This window comes from Amphiura filiformis, chromosome 16, assembly GCF_039555335.1.
Source record: "Amphiura filiformis chromosome 16, Afil_fr2py, whole genome shotgun sequence".
NCBI classification, from domain to species: domain Eukaryota; kingdom Metazoa; phylum Echinodermata; class Ophiuroidea; order Amphilepidida; family Amphiuridae; genus Amphiura; species Amphiura filiformis.
The window spans coordinates 19,766,324-19,786,547 of record NC_092643.1 but is presented as its reverse complement, the minus strand read 5'-3'; positions in this window follow the sequence as shown (position 1 = coordinate 19,786,547).

Sequence of the window (20,224 nt, the reverse complement as noted above, 5' to 3'; positions counted from 1 at the left end):
TAACAGATTCCAGCCTCTAGAAGACATCAATGAAAATGCAACCGAAGCGATATGAGAGATTCATAAGCGCCACTGCAGAAGCAACAGAGAAGATCATCCCTGTTAGAAAGAAAATCAGGAAGGCGTGCTTCTCAAGTGATCACAGAGTAACAACAGCAAGACAGAAAATCAAGAAGGCTTATGAGACATATCAAGAATGCACAACCGAAGACAACAGGCTCAGTTATAATCAGGCAAAGTCTGAACTAGCAGGAGCCTATAACCAGGCAATAGAGGACGATCTCAATATCAAGCTGAGAGAAGTTGAAATGGCTCATGACAACTGTAAGCACAGTCAGAGTTGGAGACTGATCAATGACATTACAGGAAGAAAATCGTCAATTAGGGGCCAGCTGAAAGGAGACACTCAGATGGAAAGGGTTAACAACTGGTATCATCATTTCAAAGATCTACTAGGAATTAATTAAGTTCCCCAGATATAGAGGGAGAAGATGATACGATAGAGCCCATCACAGATGATCTCTCGATTGAGGTTGGTCCTTTTAGCCAAGAAAACGAAAGCCATGAAAGTGATCTCCCCTGATGGAGAAACTGAGCTGTTTGACATCGTAGCCGGCGTTCTACAAGGAGATACACTTGCCCCGTATCTGTTTGTGATAGTGCTTGACTATGCCTTGAGAGTGGCTATAGATGGCAAGGAAGAAGCACTAGGATTCCAGCTTGAAAGGAGAAAGAGCAGACGAGTTGGGCCAGAAGTGGTAACCGACCTGGACTTCGCTGATGACATCGCCCTACTGTCAGAAGAAATAAATCAAGCTCAGGAACTGCTGCAAAGGGTAGAAACATCAGTTGGAAGAGTTGGATTAAAGATGAATGCCACCAAGACAAAGTTCATGTCCTTTAACCAAGATCAGCAGGTTAACATCAGCACGAATAATGGTACAAAGCTAGACGAGGTGAAAGACTTCAAATACCTCGAGCATGGATGGCTAGCACAGAGCATGATGTCAAAACGCGCAAGGCAGCAGCTTGGAGAGCATGCAACAGCCTAAGTAAGATCTGGAAGTCTGCTCTACCAAAGAATTTCAAACTGAGGGTCTTCAGTGCAACAGTGGAGTCTGTGTTAGCGCACGGATGTGAAGCCTGGACCATAACTCCCAAACTATCTAAAGAGCTGGACGGCTGTTACACCCAGATGCTTAGGGCAGTGTACAACATCCACTGGAAACAGCACATAAGCAACAAAGAGTTGTATGGAGAACTCCCAAGGCTCTCTGAGAAGATCAGAGAAAGGAGAACACGCTTCGCTGGCCACTGCTTCAGAAGCAAGTGTGAACCTGTCGCCAACCTGATAAACTGGGCACCCAAACATGGAACAAGAAACCCTGGTAGACCACCCCTTACATATGTAGATATACTCAAGCAAGACACCGGACTGGAAGCATCTGACCTGGGAACGGCGATGCAGGACAGGAGGATATGGAGAGCTGTCGTGGTTCGGGAAAACCACCCGAAATAAGCAAGCAATATGTGATATCAGAAGGACATTCCTCGTATTTAGGATGCAATTCGATATGTCTGATGTGCTCTTAGGTCCCACAAAAAATACTTTGCAAATGTTCATATTTGATTCCTGAATGTACCTAAAATTTGAGTTTTAAAGGGGTATGCAGTCATTATTTCAGGTACATGAATTTGAATGTTGCCATATTGAAATGGAAACCAATCTTTTTCACAACAAAAGTTTTACAAGTTCAGTAGGCTATTCCAAATTCAAACACTGAAATTCATTCATGTCTTTTTAAGACAGAACCGTAACCTTCCGCATAGGGAGTGTGAATTACAAATGTGGTTACTTGAATGGGCGACTCATTTTAAAGCTTACACCCCCTGTATGGGAGATTAAGGACATGTTTTCTGTAGGGGGTATAGGGATTTCAACAGGAATGGCCCATCTCAAGGAGAAAGGTGAATACAACTTCCTGTATATAATGGCAGCCCTAAACCAGCATTCGAAATAAGCCCTATTGCAGTGCAATTTCATTTGCACCCCAGAATTCGACTGTTGTGATATAACTTCAAAAGTGTGGCGCAAAATTGTGATACCGCATTATACAAACTCTCTGTGTTGATTTTCTAAGACTACACTACAAATTGCTCTGTATTATATGTAATTGCACCACAACTTTCAAAATGGGGTGGAAAAGTGCACCCCAAGGTAAAAAAATTAATTTGAAGACTGCCCTAAACTAAATGACGGAATAAATGGCACATGTGTGCACTCTATTTTGCTTATTGAATGCATGAAGGAAACAGTTTGAGTTAACATTTCAGTAGCAGGGTTAGGGTGTTTTGCAATCACAACAGACATACTATTTCAAAATATTATAAGTTGGTATGTTTTGGGTGTCTGAATTCAATGACTAACCAGCAAACACAAAAATGTTTGTAAAATGTCATAAACATGTTCTGGTTTTGGTCAAATTGTTTTAATAACATTCAAATGTTGGGTTAGTACAGTGTGTATCAAAATTATTGGTACTCATCCGCTTCAAGTGATTATGGACTAGACTGCATATCAAAATGCAACATAAGAGCTACCTTATTTATAGATGAATGTTATATACATTCATAAAACTATAGATCCTGGGCATTTCAAGAGGATGAAATTGTGCATATTGAAGAAGCAGGCTTGTCAATAAACACTAAAAACTTGGGTACCAATCATTTTGATACAGCTTGTATAAAGGCCATGAAAACAATGAGAAATGTTTTATTTGAAAAACCAAATGTCAAATGTTATTATGAAATATATTTGCAAAATATTTTGTCAATAATATTCTGTTAGTAATGTTTTATATACCTTTTATATAATTTGACATTTAAATGCTTTCTGCAAATCATTTTTGTGTTTGCTGGGTATCACTTGGAGAGAAAAAGAAGGAAAGTGTGTGCAACTTTCTCTAAAAGTTTTAAAAAGGGACTCTGCAGGAGTTAAAAGAGGTACGTTATAAGAAGGTTATTTCGATTTTGCGCATGAATTTAATTTAAGTCATTTAATTTTCATATTTTGCTTTAAAGTGAGTTTACAAGCGAATTTGTTGTTGGTTCTTGCATTGTTTGAAAGATCTGAAAATGTGATAAACCACAGTTTCAACAACTTGGTGCTCACTATCGATAGATAGATAGAATAACTTGCCCTCTTTGGGTCACTATACTAAAATGCAGAAAACCTTAGACGAGCGCGTATTGTAAGGATACATCGCGTATATACTGCGTTGAACGCACTTGTCTCTGATTGGCTGCTAAGGCGATATATTGTTGCTGAGTGGAAATTTATGAATGAACTGTGCGCCGTACGCGTTGTTAGCGCCGAATTTGCAACATCACAGTAGTCGCGCTCGTAAAAGGTTTGCTGCATTTTAGTATATTATGGTGACAATCAAGCATCGAGCAAGAGCGTGGCACAGTGTTTTTAAGGTCATTGATTCTGGTACATGAGGTACCTGGTTTAATACCTGGTGCAGGCAAAAATGAGTAAAGCTGAATTTATACTTTTGCAGAAAATCAATCTTCATGCATGCTCTTTGCATCTAGCATCAATAAAATGATACAGGTCGCTGAAGAAATTTCAACTCCCAAGCGTTGTCGTTTGTCACATGAACGGCAGTGATCAGTCATTGTGTACCACCGGGTTTAATTATTTTTCTAATTAATTAAATGTTCTCAATTATGAACTTTTGTGAGTTTGCAATTTGTGTGCTAGTGTAAATGCAAAAGTGACAGGCGATGCATCACAATATCTTGCAATTGCCCATCACTTTTCAAAAGTGATGCATCGCAATCACTCGGTGATCGAGTATAAATTCAGCTTAACTGCAACCATAATCTCACTGCTTTACTACATTTGAATTGTGGGGCAAATGCAATGGATGAAAACTAGTCACAGCCAGGCAGTTCATTCAGAGCAAACGCCTGACCCTTGACATCATGGGAGAACGCTGAATGAATAATTCACCCAGGTACTTCAATGCAATTTGAAAAATAAGTGTGTAGCATGTACTTTGCATGAACATCCACTACTCAAAGAATTAGAGGTTCAGACTTTTGCCCTGAAACTTTTAACCCTGTGTAAACCTCATTAGCTCGAGATATGGTAGACACAGTAGGATGGCGCTTCACGAAGTGGGTAAAGTCTTTTCAATTTGCCGGGTTTTACCCAGATTGAAGCCTGCCTTCCTTGATGATTGTACACTGCATGGTATCTTCATGCTTGGTTAAACACCAAACAATAAGAGCTTTTGCAATTGTCAAGGGCAAAAGTCTTGAGTTGTGTTTAATGTAAAATGTCTAAATTCGTCGGTCGAAACACATAGTGGCGTACGTGAAGGACAAACATTTTTGAAGGATATGCTATTAGTAACGGAGTTGATACTCGTCCACTGTTATATCTCAGTGGCCCGATTCTATTTGAAATTGAAGTTTAAAGTTCAAACTATTACACTGTATCTTTAATAGTTAACAAGAAATAACTATTATAGGATAATAGCTAGCTCGAAACCTATACGCCACTATGTGAAACAGAAAGTTTGAAAAATCACTCTACACCACTATGTGTTGCGACCGACGAATTATAAGTACTTTTTTGGACTTGTACAACATCATTTTGCCAATTTTTTACCCTTGTCCCAGTCCTGATGAGCCTATTCCAAAAATTACCTTCTTATTTTCCCAATAATGATGTAAATACTCCTTATTTTTTGCATGGATTTGTCACCAAAACAGAGGACCAGATCCAGCCTGCCAACTATTGATATTTGCCCTAAAATAAATCATAAGATATTGGAGTGTATGGCCATCAAGCATGTTTGTAAAACATTGCCCACCCCCCTTGTGGCCCTCAAACAAGTACAAGTTGTGAACCCTTTGTCCATTTAGGAATAGCTCCGGTGCACCCAGTGTGCAGCCCTTTGAATGTGTATCCAGTGTGCCCTTAGTACAAATGAATTGATTATCTGTTTAAAAAAATCAAAGTTGAATCATGTTGATTCATCTGAAAGCCATTATACATGTTTGCCAACCATGATGATGATCTATGACCGGGAGGGGGGGGGGGTCTTGATTTTAGATTGGGTAGGGATGTGATACTGGGATTTCAGAAACACCCCTAAATATCAAATTTGACAAACAAGAGACCCAAAAATATATTATAATGAAAGACAGAGATAAAAAGACTATCGCGTCTGACGTCATCAAACTCGAGCAGGGTTTGTTTACAAGTGCTGTGATGACGACTTGCTGAACGCGGCGGTATAACCGGTTGCCTTATTGTTAATTTTGCACCTTCAAACATACAAACCATCTCAAAAGTTAGATCTTTATAGTAGGAAACTTTCTTTCGCAAAGGCACCATGTCAACAATGCCTAGAAAAGTTGCTTTTTGCCTTGTAAAAGTACATAATTTTAAGCCATTTCTGCCATTCCTTTTCTCCAATCGGTACCAGATAAATCGGCCTTCCTTTTACGCGCTATTAACCAATCAAGGATCATAGGAAACTTGATTGACAGTGACGTCAGATGCGATAAAGTCTTTTTATCTCTAACTTTCATTACAATTTTGTATTATTTCTGTTCAAATTGTTGTAAATTTGACTAATTCTGGTGGAAAATGTCCCAAATTTTGCTATAAAACATTGATGAATTTGCTCTTCTCCCAGATCTCTGAACCGATTTTTCTGAAATTGCAACCGAATGTGACACCTGTAAACCTGAAAATGCACCCCATCTCTGTAGCACATCCCATACCCACCTTTACACCAGGCTACATGTATGAACATTTATACAGTTCTAAAGGAAAGCACATTTTTGAAGATGAATTTTGAATGATGTGCCTCCTATAGTCCCTGGTTTTTTATAGTGTTAATGTAATATTAGTGAAGTATAAATTTTGGTATTTTAACTTTACATAGCCCCAAAATTTCCCCTATGTGTGTTTTACAAATATTTATAATGGTTGCCCATAGTTTTCCACCCAGCAATGAATAACTGTAAAACAACCCACAATTGACTCATTTTCTAGTTATATAGGGAGCACGGTGGCCGAGCGGAACGGGCTAGGACTCATAATCGGAAGGTTGTGGGTTCGAGCCCGGCGACGCTCATCGTGTTGTGCCCTTGAGTAAGGCACTTTATCTCGATTACTCCTCTCCACCCAGGTGTGAAATGGGGAGCTGTTATGAATACTGTCCATTGAGCGCCGCCTAAAGGTATGAGCATGCCTTGGGCATTGTATGGCAGCTGACATATTCTAATGACGGCGGAATAAATGTAAAGCGCTTTGGTACATGTTCACATGTGAAAGGCGCGCTGTATAAATACCAACATTTATTTAACATTTATTATACCTGTAACAAGACATTTTGCTTGATCTGATCATGATAGTTTATAACCTGGCAGTGTTAAACTTCTATTGCTATAGGCAAAATAACTAATTCTCGATCATGAGAAGATGTACCTTCTACGTCAGCATACTTTTCATAGAATAACACGATCGTGCGACATACATGACCAAACCTTGACCTTGCCTAGTAACGACTGTGTGATTGGTCAATTCTCAAAAGCTCAACACAAATACTGGTGTGTACCCAAGTTGGCTCTCTTGATCGAGAATTAGATATTTTGCCTGTAGTCAAAGATATCTCCAGCAACTTATTTATGCTCATATCTTTGTGATTATAGCATACTGCCGATTAGACATCCAGCCATAAACCTATTGTATTATTTTGTCAACAGAGGGAGATGTTACCATTTTTTTTACAGTGAAAAGCTGTGTTTGCTGTGATCACTACTCGCGCTCCGCGAATCATGTAAAGCATTTCACATTTCAGATACACTGTTATTTGGCATTGGGATATTCCAGTTGAAATCCATACACATGGAAGACATGTCCTTATCTCCCACGCAGGGGGTGTAGATTTTAATGGAGTCGCCCATTCAGGTAACCCCATTTGAAATTCACACTGTGTGTATGGATGAGTAAGGTCATGTCTTCCATAGATTTCATCTGGAATATCCCATTCTGCAAAAATCACAATATATGCAGAGTTGTAGCAACATTGGGTAGCCTGATTCAAGGAGACGACTACAATACCCAGGACACCGCTTCATTGGGTAGCGGTGGGCTGCAGAGCCCAACACCCACCCACCCACTTAATATTAATTTCAGTGTTGTCACTTGGCACTCGTATCTAGCTTATGTCAGAAGAACATATTGATATTACTGAAGTGGTCAAAACAATGCACATTTTAGGTAAATTTGAGCTAAAAACGTATATGTGACATGATCAAGGGGAATGAGTCGCATGTCGACCCTGGTCAAAAATGAGTTTTACATATGTTTCTAAAGAGGACAATTAGAGCTTTCAAAATCTGAAAACCCCACGTTGAAACAACTTTGCAAAGTGACGTTACTTTATCAAGTGCAGAAAACAAAATAAACAAAAGAATTTTAAAACTTTCTTTGCCAATATCTCAAAATCAATACAAGCGACATCAAACTTATTTCCCTTGATCGTGTTACATATGAATTTTCCACCAAACACCACCCAGCACTAATAAAGGCTGGTACAAAGTACATAATGTAATAAGCACCTTCCCTCTTAAAATGGCTTGCTTAGGCACCCCAGGCAGTGGTGGTGCTATGGGGGATATTTTCCCAAAAAATATTTTTCTTGCCCCCCCACTTTTGAGGCAAACCCCAAAAATTACGTAAATTTCGCGAAAAATTTGTTGATTTTGGCCCCCCTGAAATTCACTGTTCCCCCATGCCCCCCTCCCAATTGCTGGTGCTGCCACTGACCCCAGGTGATAATAAGGTCAAATTGTTTTATCTGGCTTGGTTGAATTAGCTGTAGAAGTAGTGATGTAACAGGATTAATTACCATATCGATAGGTGAAAACAATTTTTGAATGTATTGCCCTGGACTAGACATACGCTGTAACGCTGCATCACACCATTGGTTATTAAAGAATAGACATAAAGACCTGGGCCGATATTCATTAAGCCTTGCTAAATTAGCAACCAACTAGTGCTTAGCAAGATGCTAAATCCACTAGTTGATAGCTACGTAGCAATCAACTAATTTCTTATTCATAAAACCTTGCTAAACACTTTGCTAACTAGCTATCAACTAGAAATATTTAGCTGATAACTTATTTGGGTGTTTTGGGTGCTATGGCCTTCAACAGTTGTGTAACATCTAATACAATAGGCTTATATAATACATGTCTATTATACTTGAGCTCTGAACCACAGTCAAAATGATCAAAATGTAATGACTCATTGCTGATGGTCTTCATTGAGATTTCGTTAATAAAATTACATGTGTATTTTGTAAGCTATATAGGCCTACAAGGTTGTTACGGCAAATCATAACAAAATGTCCACCATGAGTAAGCCTTCAAATAAGCGTCCGAGAAAGAACAACTTCTCGGAAGTTGAAGCTCTATTTCTTAGCGATAAATATGAAGAATTTAAGTCAATAATTGATGCAAAGCAAGCAGCAAGTTTAAAGTGTTATGTATCTTTAATGTGCCGATTAAATTAATATCAATTATAATCGGCTCACTTTTTGAAACTTGAAAAAGATACTGATTTAAACTTTGTCATAATGCAAATGTTAGCATTAACATTAATTAATATTAATGTTATTATATATTATTTATTAATATTTAATATTAAATTTTAATATAATATTTAATATTAATTATTATGATAATTAATATTAATAATATTATTAATTAATATAATTATATATTAATATTTAGCAAGTTTAAAAAGCCCCCACCTCGGCTCACTTTTTGAAACTTGGTCCCATTTGTAAAAGATACTGATTTAATCTTTGTCATAATTATCAACTTAAAACATTTCCAGAAGTGTTATGTATCTTTAATGTGCCGATGCGATATTAAGTTGTTAGCATTTTGGAGCGATCAGAAAGGTTATTATGTTGTTCTTGGCCAATATCCTATATATGTTTTGTTTTATAATAATTATTAAGTTCATGACCAATGATTGAATTAATCGAATAACAAGTAGGCATGTTAATGGCAATGATGCTATTGTTTAAACGTTAAAAACACCGATTTGCTGTTGATATTCAAAATGGGACCAAGTTTCAAAAAGTGAGCGAGGTGGGGCTTTTTAAACTTGCTGCTTTCTTTAATATATTAATAATATTATTTAATAATATTAATATTATTACTGCATATTATATATTAATTAATATTATTAATTAATATTAATATTAATTAATGTTAATATTAATAATATGCAGTTTATATTAAAATATCAATTATTAAGTTGTTAGCATTTGCATTAATATGCAAATGCTTAATATTATTAATATTAATATTAATTTATAATTATTTAAAGAAAATATTAATATTAATATTATGCAAATGCAGACTGACTAGTTGTCAACTAGTGACTTAGCGCTGCCCCAGATCAACTCTAAGTTTTGGCAAAATTTTAGAATGTTGCTAACTCTCACTGGGTTTTATGAATAAGAATTAGCAATCAGCTAGGCTTAGCAGCTTGCTAAAGTCAATTTTAGCTGTCAACTAGGCCTAGCGTGGTTTTATGAATATCAGCCCTGGATCATAATTATATGGAAATTTCATATTATGCAGAGTCCGTGTACTTTTCACTCGCACCTGTACGATTAGTGTCTTTGAAAAGAGCGGCATTTAATTCAATTTACGTTATTGCACACATACACAAACATGACAGGTGATGAGCGCAGCCTACTTGCATGGCAATACATTCAAAAATTGTTTTCACATATTGCTATGTTAATTAATCCTGTTACATCACTACTTCTACGGTTAACAGCATTCTGTACCAATTTTTGTATTTTAATGTCATTAATGGAATTTTTTGTATAAAGAATGTGACAAGATGAGACAAATTAATGGTATAATAATAAAATAAACATTGTGTACATAAATGATGTGTAGTTATTCATCTATGATTACATGTGTGCACTCACTTCATATCAGGTGCTTGGAGCCAGGGCCGTAGCAAGGTTGAAAATGTGGGGCGGCCATCACAAATGTGGGGCGGCCAAAATACAAATATACATGATATATGCCCAAATTGAAATAAAGATATAAAGAATAAAAATCCCTTTAAAAAGGGATGGACCGGGACAGTATTGATTCTATGTGAAGTATGAGTAATGCTTTTGATATATTCTTTCTTTGATAGTATTTGATGGCAAGAGATGGTCTGAAATTATATTTGGGACATAAAATATAATGATGTACGTGGAATTGATGATAAATTAAAGAAATCATTCTGCAAACATATCGGTAATCTTCCTTTAATATTCTGCAAGTTGTGCAATTACCCGTGGTCAGTTGATGTTATTGTTTTGAAATTAGAATATACAATTACAAGTATTGTTCAAGTAATTATCTATGCTATCCTGTATCGGTGTATGGATAAAAAAGTGGGGCGGCCATGGCATCCCCGGCCGCCCCGCTTGCTACGGCCCTGCTTGGAGCACACAAACGTTAACTGCTTTTCAAACATTAGCTTGCCCTTGACTATGGATTGTCATGTGTGAGGCTAAAAGGACATGGTGTATTTCAGAACACTTATTACTTACTCTCAATTCCAGAAAAATACTGCATTTTAAATTTTTTGACTGAAATTGAGATTATTATCAACTTCTGCCAAATGAAACATAGCTCAATCCTAATTATTCAGTTGAATTTCACTATTTGGCCAAATTTATGAATTAAAGGTCAAAAATGCATTTTTAAGTTGGTTTTGTTGTTGCATCCTGTGACAATCAAGTCTAAAGACTTGTACGAAGTCTAATTTCAATTTATGCATTTTAATATTTGGAAAATACAATGTTTCATTCTTATAACCAATCATTTAAGGGATCTAGAATGAGCGTTTATGGCGTTTCGACAGTATTTTTTGTGGGACATGAGAGCACCTCAGGCGTGTCGAATTGCATTCTGAATCTGAAGCATGTCTTTCTGATATCAAATAATTTTCATTTTTGAAATTCACGATATACAAATTTTTTGACAAATTATTAAAATTTGATATTTTTCAAATTTTGATATATAACAGTCCTCAAAGTAAATTATATAAATCTAATGATATATTCTTAAAGTGTATGTAGCAGGGAGGAAAAGCCGACGGTCAATTGAAAATTTTGATCTTTCATATTGAAGATATAGATTTTTTACCCAAAAAGACCTAATTTTTTTTTGGTGTTTTGGGGAAAAAATCCATATCTTCAATACGAAAAGGTCAAAATTTTCAATTGATAAATCGACATTTCATCCCACCTACATACGTTAAGTATAAATCATCAGATTTATAAAGTTTACCGAGTACTGTTAAATATCAAAAATATCAATTTTAATGATTTGCCATAAAATGTGCATTAAATTGCTAATTTCAAAAACCAAAATTATTTGATATCAGAATGACATTCTTCGTATTCAGAATGCAATTGATATGTCTGATGTGCTTTAATGTCCCAAAATAAATACTGTCCAAACGTTCATACCCCAGCCCTTAATTAACGTACCACAAAAAAGTGAAAATTAGAGCAAAATTTTGTCTTAAACTCAAGATTTTGAATGCTTAAACTTGTTCCAAGTCTTTGATTTTTGTGATTCGATTGTCAGAAAACATGCCAAAAATAAATGTTCTGTGTTACGGGCAGGGTTACGGGTTTGTTGCTGACTTTTTTAGGTCATCCATACAATTGCCTGCTACGCCACTGTTGCCAGGGTGGGGAGTTCTTGGTGGTGTGGGTGGTAATGGATGACCCTAAATACCACCAAGAAAGGGAATACAATCGCTTTTATATGACCAAACCATTTGAGAGGCAATTTTGGTAATCAGTATTGATAGGATTTTTTCAAGATACACTTGAGATGTGTCCTAACCTTGTCTCCCATAAATATATATGTATGTACCAATATTATGATCCCACATTGGGCTATTCTAGTTGAAATCCATACACCCACTATATGGAAGACATTACCTTAATCTTCCACACAGGTAGTGTTAATTTCTAATTGGATTAATCAAATGGATGATTCTATATGAAATATACACATTAAGGGGGTACTACACCCCTGTGGTAAATTTGTGACTATTTTTGTATTTTTCTCAAAAAATAATAACATACTGGTAACAAAAGTTATGTATATTATTGGGGCGCAAGGAATCCAATTACTACACTGAAATTTCAGTGACTCAAAAGAAGCGGTTCAGTATATATGATCGGAAATGGGGTACATTCTAGCGGTACCTTATTTCTTGTCATAAATAACGAACCGCTTGTCTTGGGTCACTGAAATTCCAGTGCAGTAATTGGATTCCTTGCCCCTATAATATACACAACTTTTGTTACCACTGTGTTATTAGTTTTTGAGAAAAATGCAAAAATAGACACAAATTTATCAAGGGGTGTAGTACCCCCTTAAGGTCATGTTTTCCATAGGGCATAGGGGGTGTATGAATTTCAACTGGAATAGCCCATTTTTGTCTCGCCTGAATGTTCAGGGAGAGACTTAGTAATCACTATGGTGTGTGTGTGTCCGTGTGTGTGTGTGTGGGGGTGGGGGTGCGTGTGTGCGTTCGGAAAAAGCTTGTGAACGTGTTATCTTGAGAACCGTAAGTGCTATGATGATGAAACTTTATAGGGGGTAGCATGACCAGAGGGTGTCGACCTGATTAGATTTTGAGCGCAAAATATGGTAATTAAGTACCTAATTTGCATAATTTATGCGTAATAAGCAAAATACCTTGTGAACAGATTATCTGGAGATCCGTATGGGGTACAGTGGACGTAACTTGGTGGGGAGAAGCGTGGCCAGATGTTCTCGACCTGATTAGATTTTCAGCGCAAAATATGCTAATTAAGTACCTAATTTGCATAATTTATGCGTATTTGATGCGTATCAAGCAAAAAAACCTTGTGAACAGCTTATCTGGAGATCCGTATGGGGTACAGTGACGTAACTTGGTGGGGAGTAGCGTGGGCAGATGTTCTCGACCTGATTAGATTTTCAGCGCAAAATATGCTAATTATGTACCTAATTTGCATAATTTATGCGTATTTGATGCGTATCAAGCAAAAAACCCTTGTGAACAGCTTATCTGGAGATCCGTATGGGGTACAGTGGCGTAACTTGGTGAGGAGTAAGCGGGGCCAGAGGTTCTCGACCTGATTAGATTTTGAGCGTAAAATATGGTAATTAAGTACCTAATTTGCATAATATATGCGTAATAAGCAAAATACCTTGTGAACAGATTATCTGGAGATCCGTATGGGGTACAGTGGCGTAACTTGGTGAGGAGTAAGCGCGCCAGAGGTTCTCGACCTGATTAGATTTTGAGCGTAAAATATGGTAATTAAGTACCTAATTTGCATAATATATGCGTAATAAGCAAAATACCTTGTGAACAGATTATCTGGAGATCCGTATGGGGTACAGTGGCGTAACTTGGTGGGGAGTTTGCGTGGCCAGAGGTACTCGACCCGATTAGATTTTCATGAGGTCAAAGGTCACATACAAGGTCAAAGGTCAACTGAGGTCACCAAATCTTTTAATAATTAATTTTCAACTGTGCATCACATATCCCAATAACAGCTTGATCGGTCATGTAATTAAGGAAATATGACGACTTTAAGATAGTCGCTTTCTTTGTAAAGTATAGCAAAGTAGCACTTTCAATGATTGATAACTCGTAAAGGAAGCATCTTTCTGTTTTGATTTATTTGATGAAATAGTTCTTTGGTATTGCCAAATTTGATTTTTCAGCGCAACATACTTTTTCCAATTTCGTGAGGTCAAAGGTCACATACAAGGTCAAAGGTCAACTGAGGTCACCAAATCTTTTAATAATTAATTTTCAACTGTGCATCACATATCCCAATAACAGCTTGATCGGTCATGTAATTAAGGAAATAAACTGCTCAAATAACCCGGGGGGTCACTCCCATTGTGGCCTGTACACCATCCGCGATAATGAAAACGCGTAAAAGGGTCGTTTTTTGTGGGAAGGCACGATACTGGCGCGTGTATCGCGTTTAGGGTGTCAAAAACATGAAAAATTGGAAAAAGGGTAGCAAAATTGCAATTTCTAAATATGCGGAAATGAAATTTATGGTATGAAATTTGATGTTAGGAATGAAATCCTTGTTTAGGGTGTCGTTTTAGCCAAGGGTTAAATCCTTGTTTAGGGTGCTTTTCAAAAGTTGATTATCGCGGATGGTGTACAGGCCACAATGGGAGTGACCCCAGGTCAAATAAAGAAAGTCCGCAGTCATGTAACCCGTTCTACATCAAAACCTGATCTTGTTATGACAATTTGATTGATAAAGGCGTGTGCAGAATTTTGTTAGCTCCAATTTGATACCAAATTTGCTACCCAAAACTCTAAATTCACAGAGATTGATACCTGTATATGACATTTGGGGCATTTTCAAAAGTTGCAAATTAAAAACGGAGCACGCGGATCTGTAGGTGAATGGCAGAGTACGACCATTAACATAGCCCGAAACAACCGCTAGGTCATATCGATCGCATCGTGCCCTAGTATTCATCAGTAAAGCACTGTAACAATCCATGCGTTTTAAATTAACAATTGAATAAAGCGCGCACTTCGGATAGTCGACATGGGTTCATCGTGGGCAAACAAGCTTGACCACATTGCCACGCTAAGCAATTTCGACCGCGTGTATCGTTTTGATTTGCAACTTTTGAAAATGCACCAAATGCCATAAACTGGTATCACTCCTTGTTACTGTTGAGTGTTTGGTAGTAAATTTGGTATCAAATTAGAGCTAACAAGATCCCGCACACGACCGTATCAATCTAATTGCCATAACAAGATCAGGTTTTGAAGTAGGACGAGTTACATGACTGCGGACTTTCTTTATTTGAGCAGTTTATGACGACTTTAAGATAGTCGCTTTCCATGTAAAGTATAGCAAAGTAGCACTTTCAATGAGTGATAACTCGTAAAGGAAGCATCTTTCTGTTTTGATTTATTACTTTGATGAAATAGTTCTTTGGTTTTGCCAAATTTTGGAAGGTCATTACGGGGTCATCCGAGGTCACTCAGGGGTCATCTGAGGTCAAGTTATTAAAAACTCGTATGGGCATGAAACTTGGTGGGTACAGTCATCATTTAAAGCCAAATTTTTGGAAGGTCATTTTGGGGTCACCAGGGTCATCTGAGGTCAAATTAGTAAAACTGTCGTATGGACATGAAACTTGGTGGGTACAGTCAACATTTAAAGCCAAATTTTTGGAAGGTCATTTTGGGGTCACCAGGGGTCATCTGAGGTCAAATTAGTAAAAACTGTCGTATGGACATGAAACTTGGTGGGTACAGTCAACATTTCAAGCCAAATTTTTGGAAGGTCATTTCGGGGTCATCTGAGGTCAAATTAGTAAAAACTGTTGGATGGACATGGAACTTGGTGGGTACAGTCAACATTTAAAGCCAAATATTTGGAAGGTAATTTGAGTCACCAGGGGTCATCTGAGGACAAATTAGTAAAAACTTCGTATGGGCATGAAACTTGATGGGTACAGTCAACATTTAAAGCCAAATTTTTGGAAGGTCATTTCGAGGCCACCAGGGGTCATCTGAGGTCAAATTAGTAAAAACTGTCTTATGGGCATGAAACTTAGCACGAGGGGTACAGTCAACATTTAGAGCCAAAATTTTAGAAGGTCATTTCAGGGCCACCAGGGGTCATCTGAGGTCATATTAGTAAAAACTGTTGCATGGGCATGAGCCACCAGGGGTCATCTGAGGTCATATTAGTAAAAAATGTTGCATGGGCATGAAACTTGGTGGGTACAGTTACCATCGGCCAGATAATCGTGCCCAGCCGATAACCGCCAAATTCATTTACCTCTCTACCAACAGTTATCGCAAAAGCAGGCGGTCACAAAAGCAGGCGAGACTCGTGGTTCGAGAACCGCCTTGTATGAACAAGCATTGGAATGGAACCAAATCCAAGAACCCCCCCCCCCCCCCGCCATCTTTAGCTAAGTTTGGTGCTGCTGACATTCAACCATCACTGTGATAGAGACCTGATATGGCCAAGCTCCTCACAGTTTAGTGTAACTTGTAGTTCTCAGTTGAAGGTCAAAGTGTGACCAGTTCAATGTTTTTCATTGTTTGACGCACATGTCAGGAATCACAAGACTTGTAATGTATATTTGTGCTCATCAAAATTTCAGTCTATAATATGAGTCTATGAGATGCAATCAAGGTTGGGGTGATTGATAAGTTCACATCCTAAAAGTAGGAGGAGATGAGCGATACAGTATTGACTGATACCCTTTGCAGTTCAATGTATTTGAATGATTACACATTATCTTTTCTTGCTGTTCTGTTTGAAATAATTAGGCTACATGCCTTGTTGGGAATTGTAAATTTAGTCTCCTGTGTGGTGACGGTGACTGGCCTTCAGTCCCTCCTTGCAACGTTTGAGCTCAGCAGCCCTCTACAAATTAAAGGGCATCCTCCTGAAGTGTGGCTACCATATCTTTAATTGTGGACCTCCTTAAGTACTTAACAATGAAACATGTCAAATGCCCTTACTCTTGAGCCCAAAGCAGCAAATGACACTGCATGGTGGCTGAATTGTTTTTCCATTGTTTTCTTCAATTTTTAAGGATCTTTTTGATTCTCAGAAACAGCAAAATATCAAGGTTTATTTATCTCAAACAGAAAAACAAGAAAAGTAATTCTGTGTAATCATTTAATTATTTGAACTGTGCAGAATATTAGTCAAAACTACAGCTTATCTCCGTCTACCTTAAACATGCTGCAGACTTTAAATATCAATCGCCCCTCATATGTCTCAACTGATTTCTGTGATACTGCTATAATTATGGGATGAGCACAAGTTTACGCAATAATCCCTCCACAGAGAAGATATCTCACCCTTCCCAGAATCCTTTGCAACATGACGCATCACCTCACTACATCAGCAAATGGAGGGATCAAATGACACTCCTATTTGTACAGGTTCCCTTTGTTTTCATGTTGCTGATTGGCTAAACATGCGTCAATAATCAATAGTCAAGAAATAAACATTTGCAAGATCTGGATGTGCTCTGTTCATAGAGTTACTTTTTGTCACTATAGGCCCATGTTGCACTACATGTAGATTCAAATCAGTACAGAAAATTGAAATGGAAGAAATGCATTACGGGACGTGAAAGATATTTTCTCTGATCCCTCAATATGTGAATGAAATATCCTCAATCAGTTGGGACAATGCCACCCTTCCAAATCTTGATCACCGTTGTTTGGTGTGATCATTTATTAATTTTCTAACAAAATTTTATAGCTATTTTACATAGATTCTCGTTTCTATATCAAATTATTCATCCTTTTCTGCTTTTTTGTGGTAGTTTTTATTCTATAAACTGCACATTTGTGTGCATATTGAGGGTGCTCATTCCTTACATTTCATGATAAAAAGGTTTTTGAAAATGTCCTTGCCACTTCTATAAACTGCACATTTGTGTGCATATTGAGGGTGCTCATTCCTTACATTTCATGATAAAAAGGTTTTTGAAAATGTCCTTGCCACTGGTTAGTCTTTTCTGATAATGCCATTATACAGTGTCTACCCCTTCAAAAGGTGCAAAGAAGATTCAAAATAAATAGCGCCATCATTGTTCACTTTTTCTTAATAATGATTACCGTACATAATTACAGTCACATGCCATCAAACAACTGTGTGATAGCAGTTAAGGGAAAATTAAATTGCATCATACAATTTTATATTGACACAGCAGATCACATGTTTTAGCATGAGGTGGAATTAACCTAATTTGCAGCTACATGATGACTCTGAATAGATACTTTTATACACTTTGGTCGGCTTATGGCAAAAAAGGATCAGACTTTTTTATATAATATAGATGTAGATCTAAATCTTTAAGAATTATAAATCAGATCTATTAGATCTAAAACGTACTTGGTCTCTAGTCACAATTCTATAGGATTTATCTCAAATCTTGAAAAAAAATGGATGGAAAGATTCACATTCAAGTGCTTGAGTGTGATGGCAAGAGCCATATTTTCCAATTTTGCAGTGTACTTCTCAATACTAGTGCATTGATTTTATTATGAGTTATAGTAAACCAATAATATATCAAGATGAAAGCTTGGGCTTTTACCCTTTCCCGAAAAAAAAAAAACCCATGTACATGGGTGGAATTGACACCCCTTAGGGGGCTGGCATTTTCTTCAGAAGGGGGGGGTGTCACAAATATGTCGGTGACCGAGTCAATTTTTTATGACCCCCCTATCGTGGGCAAAACATTTTTATGCCCCCCCCTATCGCGGGTCGAAAAATTTTATGACCCCCCCCCTTCCAACTATACAGACTCAAGAAAAAATTATTCATTGCGGAACTAAGGCGCGGAGCGTCAAAACTTAAAAGTGAAGAAAGTGTGTGGAGCGGTAAAATGTTTATTGTAAGTGTAAAGAGGGCGCGCGGAGCGTGTAAAAATTTTGCATAGATTGTACGCACATTTTGACTGCGAAGTTAAAGAATGCTTGGCACAAGCAGCGCATGTAAAATTTTAAGTCACCAGCCCTTAATAATTCTATAACCCCCTATTTTGGGTGTTAAAAAATTATACCCCCCCCTATTTTTGGTCTGAAAATTCTATGACCCCCCCAGTATTTTTGGGACCCCCCCCCCCCCTTCCGAAGAAAATGCCAGCCCCTTATCAAATCAAGCCTTGGGATCTCCTTTATAGAACCTATATCATTCTTGTGTGTCAGCTTTATTTGTCTCAACATTTGAGTGCAAATACCACTAGCCTATGTCATGCTCTCTCCGAAACGCCAGATAGATTATACAACTTCTGTCTTTTTATATTTTTTTTATATATTCAGGAATTTTTCAAATACAATGTCCATGTGACCTTGTTGTTCTTAGGGAACAAACCAAAAGATCGATGACGTCCTATAAACGAAACTAGTTTCGTTTAGGGGGGAGGGGGTAAAAATACTCGATTACGTTTGTACAAAAACATCGGTCTGAAGAATGTGTCATTATTATTATTATGTCAAAATTTTCAACATTTCATTATTACGTTTCTGGCAGGGAGGGAGGGGGTCGGCTGAGAAACGAAACTAGTTACGTTTATAGGACGTCATCGATCTTTTGGTTTGTTCCCTTAATTACATGTAAACACAATAAATTCAATAAGCATCATAATCAATGGGCTGTTTAAGGGATCCAAAATGAGCGTTTATTGTGTTTCGACAGTATTTTTTGTGGGACACGAGAGCACCTCAGACCTATCGAATTGCATTCTGAATACGAAGCATGTCTTTCTGATATCAAATAATTTTCATTTTTAAAAATCACAATATAATACAAATTTTATGACAAATTATAAAAATTTGATATTTTTCAAATATTTTATATATAACAGTCCTCGAAGTAAATTATATAAATCTAATGATATATTCTTAAAGTGTATGTAGCAGGGAGGAAAAGCCGACGGTCAATTGAAAATTTTGACCTTTCATATTGAAGATATGGATTTTTTCCCAAAAGACCTAATTTTTTTTGGTGTTTTGGGAATAAAAATCCATATCTTCAATACGAAAGGTCAAAATTTTCAATTGATCGTCGGCTTTTCATCCCACCTACATACACTTTAAGTATAAATCATCAGATTTATAAAGTTTACTTCAAGTACTGTTAAATATAAAAAATATCAATTTTTAATGATTTGCCATAAAATGTGTATTAAATTGCGAATTTCAAAAAATCAAAATTATTTGATATCAGAATGACATTCTTCATATTCAGAATGCAATTCGATATGTCTGATGTGCTCTAATGTCCCAAAATAAATACTGTCCAAACGTTCATACCCCAGCCCTTAATACCATTTGTACAAGTTTATTGGATGCTGCTGGTGTCACTTCTCAGCAAACTATTGATATTTAAAAAATCCATATGGGATAATGGCTCTTATAAGAGATTGGTAAGTCTTTAGGGGGCTGGCATTTTCTTTGGAAGGGGGGTCCCAAATATACTGGGGGATCATAAATTGTTGGAAAGAAAAATAAGGGGGATCATAAAATTTTTGATGACCAAAATGTAGTAGTTTGTTCAAA